The sequence below is a fragment of the Vipera ursinii genome, assembly GCF_947247035.1.
Source record: "Vipera ursinii genome assembly, chromosome: 1".
NCBI lineage: Eukaryota > Metazoa > Chordata > Lepidosauria > Squamata > Viperidae > Vipera > Vipera ursinii.
The window spans coordinates 77974989-77984841 of record NC_139512.1 but is presented as its reverse complement, the minus strand read 5'-3'; the positions used below and the strand labels follow the sequence as shown (position 1 = coordinate 77984841).

General features: G+C 42.3%; 1 protein-coding gene across 1 annotated transcript in view; it reads left to right on the top strand.

The window, feature by feature from the left end:
• Nucleotides 1-303: 303 nt before the first annotated feature.
• CD82 (CD82 molecule) overlaps nt 304-9853 on the top strand; it is a 76179-nt gene continuing 66629 nt past the window's right edge. The window contains exon 1 of the mRNA XM_083371107.1: nt 304-435. The gene's annotated coding sequence lies outside the window, so the exon portion shown is untranslated. The remainder of the gene's footprint in view (nt 436-9853) is intronic.

The window sequence follows — 9853 nt, the reverse complement described above, 5'->3', positions numbered from 1 at the left end:
GGAAAGCGGCTGTTGTCCAATAACTGGAAAAACCCGATTGACAAAAAAAAAAGGAAGAAGGCAAAAGAGCGGGGGCGGACGGGAGGTCCCAGCGGTATTGGTGGCCACCCGCTCAGCAGCCCTTAATTAAAAGTCAACGGGAAATCCTAAGGCGGTGTCGTTCTCCTCCTTCCCTCTGGCCTCCAAGGTTACGAGCGGAGTTGCTGGCTGCCTTTGCTTCCGGGTAAGCAAGGGTTAATCGTGGAAGGCGTCTCTGGGCTGCCCTAGAGGTTGGCCCTGGCTGCAGCCACCTCCTCCGCCCGAGCGGACTGAAAGCAGCTGGGACTGAGAAACCAAGCCAAGCGGAGCCCGAGCCACCTCCGACTCGCGTTATTTTTCCGAGCCCGCGAGGCTAAGCCAGGCGCTTCGATTTGCACGGCGGAGCTTCTGTCTCAGGTAACGCCGGGCGTCGTTGCTGCCCCTGCGAGGAGGGCGATTCTCGGCTGCCCGATTGCGGGACTTCGTGGCTTGGGAGGGAGAGGACGGACGGGGTCCGTGAAGCGGGGGCTTTGCCTGCCCTTGCTGGCGGCTGCTTCCTTGGCCGGTGTGTGTGTGTGTGTGTGTGTGTGTGTGTGTGTTATCTGGACCGAGGGAACGTCTCCCTTTCAGTATCCTCCTGAGGATCTTTCGTCGCTTTTGCCCTTTTTCCTTTACGTCTTCCCTCTGTTAAAAATCCACTCTCCCCCCCCGCAACTATTATTTTCGGCGGGATAGATCTCGTGTCTGAGCATTCTCACATGACGCTGAGGTTTTTGTTTTTTTTCCTGAGCAGAGTCTCTCTCCCCCTCGTCGTTTTTTTTTTTTTTTGCTGCGCGCTGAAGGCAAGATTGTGTATAGGGCAACGATTTATGTTTCGAAGGGACTTGGGAATGAGAGAGGAGGAGGAGGAGGAGGAGGGAGAGGGGCCACGTCTCCGCTTCGGAAAGCCAGCTTGAGAACTGATACAAAAAAATAAAAATAAAAATCCGAAGGCCTCTTCTCGGATCTTTCGGTCTTTTGCCTATTTCCGAGGACCCGAAGCTTGGTCGTTCCTCTTGAAATAATGGGCTGTTTCTTAAGGGAAGGGAGTAGGAGAAAGAGAAAATCCCCCCCACCCCCGAATAGTTTTTGAGACTGTGTTGTTTTGGCTCTGTTCCTTCTGCTTCTGGACAATAGTGACAAGACAAGCAGAAGTTCAGTTGATGAAGACTGTTCCTGGCATCTGGGGGGCATTGCTAGGAAATGGTTCCACTTGAGAAAGGAAGGGACTTTCCAGGTAAACAGCATTTTCCAGGTTTGAAGAAGGGTTGGTGGAAACTTCCTCCCTCCCACGGGCAACTGGTGGATTCCTTTTACACTAATCCTCTCCCTTGACTAGCAAATAGCCTTTGGAAGCTGTCTGGCTGTTATTCAGGGTGTAAGAAGGGAGTGGGTTCAGGGACTGTCAGAAAAGCTCTCCCAGAAAAGCAAGTGTGTGTGCATGCGTACGTGTACACACACACACACACACACACACACACAGCTATTTGAGCATGAAGGCTGAAATCCAGCAAATTGCCAGCCCACAAGTTGCTGAAGCCAAAGTGTTGGCTTGTTGCTTTCTCTGGTGGTGAATGAAAAGCAAGCAAGTCAGTTTTTTGAGGCTGTCATGTTAAATAGCTTTTGTGTTTCTCGCACCCTCCTTCTGAAGGTAAACAGCTGATTGGGAGTGAGAGGCAAATCACTAATAAAGAACAAGGTGTTCCTCCTTACTGCCAGCTGAGAAGGGCAGGGAGCTTCCCTCTGCCCTAGGCTGGAAATTCCCAGGTTTCTTTCTCTACTCCTGGCTGAGCAAGGAGGGAGGCAAACAATAGATAGTTGTGTTTGCTTGCTCACTCTCTGGGGTATCTCAGTATGGAGAATGAGTTTTGCATTCTGTAGACATCTCATTCTGCTTATACCCTCTCTCGGCAGGGCATTTTAGAGGTTAGGTCATCACAGAAGTAGCCATCTGCTCTCTTGGAACTGTGTGCTAAGCTCAAATTGTCCAGCCCACCTTATTATCTCTTGAAAAGGTGAGTCATCAGGTAGAATGTTCAGTTTAACATGGAGGGAGAGTGGGCAAGTAAGCAGTCTATTACTTCTTTCTCTCCATTTTCTGTTAAGCCTCTTGGAAGGACTGAGCATGCAGATATTCCAGTTTTCCCAATGTGGTAACCTGCAGTTATGACAGATACTAATACCCATCATTCAGTATGGATGATGGGAGCTTTAGTGCAGCACACCTGGAAAGCACTGCATTGGGGAAGCTGTGGTTCATGGCAGAGGGGAGAGGGCAGGTGAGGTAAGCAATTGCTGAACAACATTACTATTGCTTCCCCAAGTCCTACTGAGGTCAGAGAATCTCACAAGGACTGATGTGACAGTTCTGTTTTTGAAAGAGCAGCTGTTTTCTCTTGCTCACTGTCCTATCACTTGGAATAATACAGTTGGAAAGATTTAGGCTACTGGGCAGAATCCCTTCTGCTATCTTAGAACACAGGATTTTGAAACCATGGCACTGTAGTTGTCAAAATTCAACCAAAAGTAAGCAATCTCCTTATAGTTCCATACAACATGTGAACCCTGTGGGATGAGATTACCATATTATGATTAAGTTAGTTTAGCTGTTGTTTTTTTTGATGGGTGCATCAGTGTTGTTTGATTTTGGCACTGTGATTGGAACAACCTAGTCATGATGATTGGTAAATCATGGTTTGTGTATAAATGAAGTTATTACTGTATGTTCAACACATTATGGTTATGAAGTCATTACTGTATGTTCAACACAGGATGGATTAATATGAAAATCAGCTGCTATGTGGTGGGAAGCTCTAAGTATTTGGAGTAACAGGTAATACATGAGAAAATGAATGGAAGGCCAAATCTACATGCTACTCTGCCCAGAATAAAGCAAATCAAGAGCACAACAGAGGCTGTTTGCCTCTTGGCTCTACACCAGAGCTGCTATATTGGGCCTGCAACCAACAACTTTGATTCTAGTGATGCTGGAAACTTTTGTCATCTAATGGTCTTCTACATTTTTCCTTTGTTTGCTGGATCACTTCATCTTTTTGTCTTTAGAAAACTGGAGGAGCTTGGAAAACTGGCTGGGCAAAAGAAATTCCAAGGTTTGATGAAAGATCTTGCTCTTTCTTTTTCAACCTCCATATTTTTGGGGGGAGGGGAGGGAAGAGAGAGAAAAGTCACAATTACAATAGATCATTTCCCCAGTTGCCTCTTTTTTCTTTCAGGATAGAACTGAGAAGTACACCCATTTGATTGTTTGCTGTCCTGTATAGTTGGAACTTCAGGAGTGTGTATATGTCTGTGGAGAGAGTTAGTGGGTTATTATGCCATAGAGTTGGTAAATGCAGTCAGTCTTCAAATTGTAAGTAGGCTGATGGTACTGGTAGCAGACTGGAAGCTCATAATTGCCATAATAGTTGGCTGTTGGGAGTCTGGGGATATTTGGAGGGAGTGGAAAATAATCCCAGAAATCATTTTAGATGTAGGGGTAGGGCTGGGGGGATTGTATGTGATCAATTGAAGAGGAAAAATGAACAAAAAGGCCTGGCCTTGAAACTATACTACTAAAAACCCCTTAGGTGTGACACAGAAGTTGTGTGCTGAGGCCTGCATCAGTGAATATCTCCACCTGCCCTATCTTCCAAGCTCCTCTCAGCTAGAGGTGTCTCCTGGTGATGCATTCATATTTTGCTAATGAAATATCCTAATGTGCATGAGCCTCTGAAATAATAGTGGTAATATTTGGCTTAGGTTTGTATGCTATTTGCAACTTGGGAGGTGTGAAGAAACTGAGGATCTTCAAAATCAGGTCTCATATATAGAGATTTTGTTAAGGACTTTTTAGGTCAACTGGAATGCAACAGCAACCCTGTTCTGTGACACTAGGACAGAACTGTGTTGTGTTCATTGTTTGTTACAACAGAAGCAGGAGTGGTTTATAAAGTCCCAACAAAGGCAGCTTCTCAGGTGAAGTTCCTCTTATTCAGAGTTGATAAACCAATTAAGTTAATTGGGCAAATAATTGTGTGAATTAGTACAGTTTGTAGCTAAATATGATTGTTCTCCTGATCCAATTTGAGTCACCTCTAAGATTTTCCTTATCCATCTTGATTAAAGTGTTGGAGATTATGTGCTTAATGAATTGTAGTCCCATGTAACTATAGCTCAGAAAAGGATATTATGTTGATGTACTTGGGGACTATTGTCATGTTGCTTAGTTGAGTGTCTTGTCATGTTTAAAATTTGGGATAAAATTGAAGTGTTTGCTAATAGAAAAATAGGCTAGGAATACTTTAAATCAGGGGTGTCAAACTCAATTTCATTGAGGGCCGCATCAGCATTGTGGTTGCCCTCAGGGGGCCGGGTGGGTATGGTCTGGGTGGGCTTGGCCTACTGGGTGGGTGTGGCTAGAGTGCGTATGGCCTACTGGGTGGGCGTGGCCAGCTCTACCTCATTCGCATCAAGGGTGCCTATGGGGGCCTGGGCAGGAGTGGGACAGATCTGGGGGTCTCTGGCAGAAGGAGGGTCTCTGGGCCAGGGCCAAGGCAGCGGGGGCGTTCCCTCACTGTTTCCAGGATGGCTTCGCGGGCCACATGAAACTACTTTGCGGGCCGGATCTGGCCCCCGGGCCTTGTGTTTGACATGTCTGCTTTAAATATATACATAAATGAATTCTTCTGCAAGGAATAAAAAGAATTGGCAGATGCTATTAAGAAATTATGATTTACTTCCTAAAATATAGCTGTTGTCTTCCTATCTCTAAAATCTATTACTTCCTCTCCTTTCTCATCCTACTGTATGGAACACAAGTCAGCCAATGAGGTATAGTGATTAAGGTATTGCGTTCAGTATTGAACTATAGTTCAAGTTTGCTATCATATATGGAACCTTATTGGGTGATTTTTGCCCTAACATTGTTTCTCTGACCAATTTACCTCACAGGATTGTTGTTGGGATGAAATGCAAAGCCTTTGCAAGCTGCCTTGAAATCCTGGAAAAACATGGGATATAAATCTAATTAATCATAGCAACCTGGATGATATGAATAGTTTAATATGGAGAATTTTGGCTTGAAAGAAGTAAAGCATCCTTGCCTAGAATTTTACATGCTTCAGTAGAAATAATACTGAAGATTTGGATCACCACACATAAATTATTACATGCTTTCATTTGGTAACTCTTGAATGTACTAATCTGTCTCTTCCATTTAATTTTTCACAATGACTTGCTTTCATTTGTGGGTGCATTTACATTTTCTGATCAAAAAACTTCAGCCCTGCTGTCTCAAATCATTGCGACAAGAACTAAATTGTATTCCATGAGTATGAGGTTGGCTTGAGCTTTTTGCCTTTTGTTTTGTTGCTATTGTAGTCTTGGATGCTTCTTGGCTGGGCACACCAATATGCCAAATAGGTATAACACTGAAATGGAAACTTGAAGAATTAATGGCTTGCAGTTTTATGGATGGACTTAGGCCAGCCTTGGAAGGTTCAAAAGATAGCAAGTAATTTTCTGAAACCATACATGCAAAGGGATCATTAATACACAAGGCAGAAACTAGTTTTCTGCAAAAACATAAAAATATAAGCATTCTCAGCTGACCCATTCCAGAGAAATTGGTTTTTAATCCTTCAAATTATCTATAGACTATATAAAGTGGTGAGTCAGAGGCACTTGAAAAACAATTTCTGTAGAAGCATCTCTGCTTCATCAGAAAGAGAAATAAAACTTTGTTTTTCTTGAGCATTTCAGATATGCCATAGGACAATTGTTACCCTGTGGGTCCTTCCAGATATGTTGGGCCTACAACTTCTATAGTAGCATCATCTTGCCAATTAAAATATATGTGGAATTTTAATGTTAATAGGCATGCTGGACACATTTGTGTTATAATCAGATACCTCATTATTGCATATGCATGTACTGTTCTCTGAAGCAGTATGGATATTTCGACTTAGTGAGAAAATGTTGATCTTGTGCAATAAACATTAATGTAGCCGTTACTGAGTGACTCCAGCCATTAGTTTTTGATATTGTTCAAACTGTGACTTGTGTCTAAATAGATGGGGAAAAATCCCTAACACTTCCATGAACTAGTTTGGTGGCTTAAGGCATCAGACTACAAACCAGGAGAGCCTGAGCTCTAGTCTTGCTTTAGGCACAAAGCCGGTTGGGTGACCTTGGGGCAGTTGTGCACTCTCAGCACTAGTGGGGAGACAAAGGCAAACCATTTCCAAAGAACCTTGCCAAGAAAACTGCAGGGACTAATCCACGCCACTGTCAGCAGTGAATACTGGCTGAAAAGTGCCAAGAAACAAAACCAAAGCTACCTTTCACAGGGCTGGATGCTATAAAAGGTAAAGGTTTCCCTGTCAATCATGTCCGAGTCCCTTCCCTTTCCACTGAAGTGGTACCTATTAATCTACTTGCATTTGCGTGCTTTCCGAACTGCTAGGTGGGCAAGATTGCTATTACATTAAGTAAATGTTAATCTCTCCAGTGTTGACCATTACAATAGAATGAAGTTATGCACCTGGACAAATTTACTGTAATAGTCTCCCATCTTTTGTATATTGTTAATAAGACCATCTGTAGCACGCATTGGAAATGACGTATATCAGTGCCTCGTGCGCCTGCATGTTTCATCTACACTTTACATTCAGTTGTAACAAGACCTATGGGGATCTGCATTATTCATGAGGATGTTGTGTTTTCCTTTAATTCATCCTTGTGAATTAAAATCTAAAACCCAAGAGAACAAGCAACGGGTGAATTTAGCAGGTATCTTGATCACAGACAGCATTCATATTGTTAAGATCCTGGCATCCTGCTTGTACCTGTTGCCAAGGCTGCTGTATCTGCCTGTGAGAACTGAGTGGTATTTCAATTCAGATGAGTGAAGGATTGCAGCCAATCCTCCCTGTTCCTCCCAGCACTGAGAAACAAGTTATGGAATTTTATGATCTTTTCATTGTCAGCTTTCATTTTGCCTCTCCTTGCCAATCTTCAGTCTCTGTTTTCTTATCCCCAGCTAAGGATTTTGCTGCTTAGGGATAGTTTTCTAGATATAGTGATTTAGAGTGGAATACTTTGGGAATTGTACTGTAATATTGCATTACTGAGTTTTCCTGAATTGCAATCAAGGATTGAGAAGTAGGCAGGAGCTTGGCAGACCAGTGTTCTGGGTACTGGACACCTAAGGATGCCAAATATATGTTCTTGGTTACCTGAAAACAGTGCTGCTTCAGATCAAAAGACTGGCAAGGTTCAAACAGCATTTATTTGATTTCAGCATAGTGTTGTGGGTGAACTCAGCTGCTGTGGTTATAAATGTGATGTAAAGTGTGAATCCAGATACCTTGTGGCCTATTCAACAAACCATGGTTATGCAAACCGTGAGTTAGGCATGGTATATGAAGTACTGCTTCTTCTCTTCCAGCTGAAATTACATTAAACTTTGCCTCACCTGCATGTTTGAGATTTCTTGAAGTTTAGACACCCTGAGTTTGAAGATTTTGGCTACTTGCCAGTGAGAGTGGGGAAAATCAGTGTTGCATAAAATTTTCAGCCACAGGTTGCTATTTTGGTCTCAAGTAATTTACCTTAATTTTTTATGTTCAACTTGTTTTTCTAGTAGACTAGGTCAAACTGTGTACTATGTATTCTGAAGAGGTCTCTGCTCTTCAGCCAATGCAGTTCCCTCCAGATACATTGAGGTTAGAATTCTCAGGCTGACTGGGACAATGACATTGATTAGCACTGAGTGGGAATTTGTCGCCTCAACACAATTGTTGTCTCAAGGGTTGGAAAGAGCTGGCCTATGGTGTGAACAGTATTTCGCAAAATTTAGGATTTCTGCCAACTGTTTCTTTTTCCTGCCTCTGTTATTACTGTGTTTTTAGGGTTGGTGTGTATCTAACTTCCACTACATGGAAAAGCCATCTAAGGTACAAAAGGAGAGATAATTTCAACTCTTTAGGGTCAGATCTCAAGCTGACTTTGGCTGCTTCTGTGACTATTGTGTATTGTGCCCTCTGAAGACCAGCCAAAGCTATGCCTTGTAACATTCACAAACATTTCCTGTGCACGCGGTTCTCTGACTTCAGTCAGCAACTGAGACCATTGTGGTAAAGGGTATTCATTTTAAGCAATGAGATACGCTCATCCATTTAAAAATCTGGTTTGCATATTTACCCAGCTATGTATAAAGATGCTGGATTCCATAGTGATTCTGAGTAGCAAATAACACTAAAAATGCAAAAATAGTATAAAGAAGAGAGCACAATAACATCCAGAGCAGCAATAAAGAATAAAACCTAACATACGGTAAGTATTCTCAGTGCTTTTTTTGTAAAAGAAAAAGGTGCCAGAACTCACACGTGTCATACAACCGGCCTTGCCTACCCTACAAGGTTCCATCCAAAAAAGGTGCCGGAACTCCGTTCTGAGCGTTCTATGAGAAAAAAAGCCCTGAGTATTCTGATAGCACCTACCCCCCATCCATGTCTGGAGGAAAAACTATTTTTTAAGGACTGTTAGAACATATGCAAGCTAGGGGCCTTAACAGATTTCTGGGAGGATATTGTTCTGTTGTAGAGGGTGGATACTGAAACAGAGAAAATTTATTTCTTGGGTCCCTTTTAACAAAAGATAACAGTAGTTAGATAGGACCTGGAGCATGCCAAGTCTGACTGATTGTACAGGATAGTCTGAAATTATTGGAAATAGATGGAGATAGGTGGAGCTATGCATTAAAATTGTGTCTAAATTCAAAATGCAATGCATTCGTGCTATTTGTATCCCCTTTCTCTTCATAAGTTCTGAACTGCCTTCAAAATGTTTTTGTCATCTCCTTTTTGTATGGACTTCATTTGGCTCTCATGCCCATGTTAAACACCGTGTGCACTGATAGTGTTATGGAAAAGACAGCCTGCTAAACAAAATGGTCAACTTGGCAATCTCTGCTCCTAACGACACACCTCTGCATTCTGTTATAAACACCCTTTAGTTTGGTTTCATAGTTATGCAATTAGGGATGGTTTGATTTAGGCTTAGTAGCAGTTTGAACCTAGTGATTTTAGGTTGTAAAACATGGCTTAGCAAGGTATGTTGGACTCTGCCAATTTTATCACCAAATGATGGATTTACACAATGTGTGAAAGTTGCTTTGGTGTCTGTATACAGATATGAATGTTTAGAAAGAGAAGAAAGAGGAATGTTTTAAGGAAAAAATTCATGCTGTTGAAAAGTCCAAACAGCAGTGTTTTCTGCCAAGTTACAGATGATTCATTTTAGAGAAAAGTGGGTTGTTGTTTTTTTTAAAAAGTGATGGTTACAAATGAGAGCCTGCATAAACTTCAGTTTTTCAATAGTCCCCCCTACTCTAGGAAAAGGTAAAAAAAGTCCAGTCTGTCACTTCTGGAAACGTTTCATCTCTGCTTTTAACCCTTCTCTAAGGTTTTGTTTGAGGCCTTGAGGATAGTTCAGATCAACTGCAGTAAACAATGAGTCAGATATGGTGAATCTTACAAAAAGGTAACAGTCTGGAGAAACTTGTTATTCCACATGACTTCAATCTGCTTATGACAAAAAACCTCTCTGGCCTCTTAGAGGCTAAGAATGAGGGTATCCTTCATGCAGATATTCAGCCTAAATGCAGAGTGCTTCCCCTCTTTGACAGTGTTTTCCAGAATTTTATCCAAGTCTGTTCTTTTTTGAGCTGGAGACACCAAAGATTCAGCCCAATTGCCAATATGTCAGAATGTTTTATGCATATATGCAGCATTCC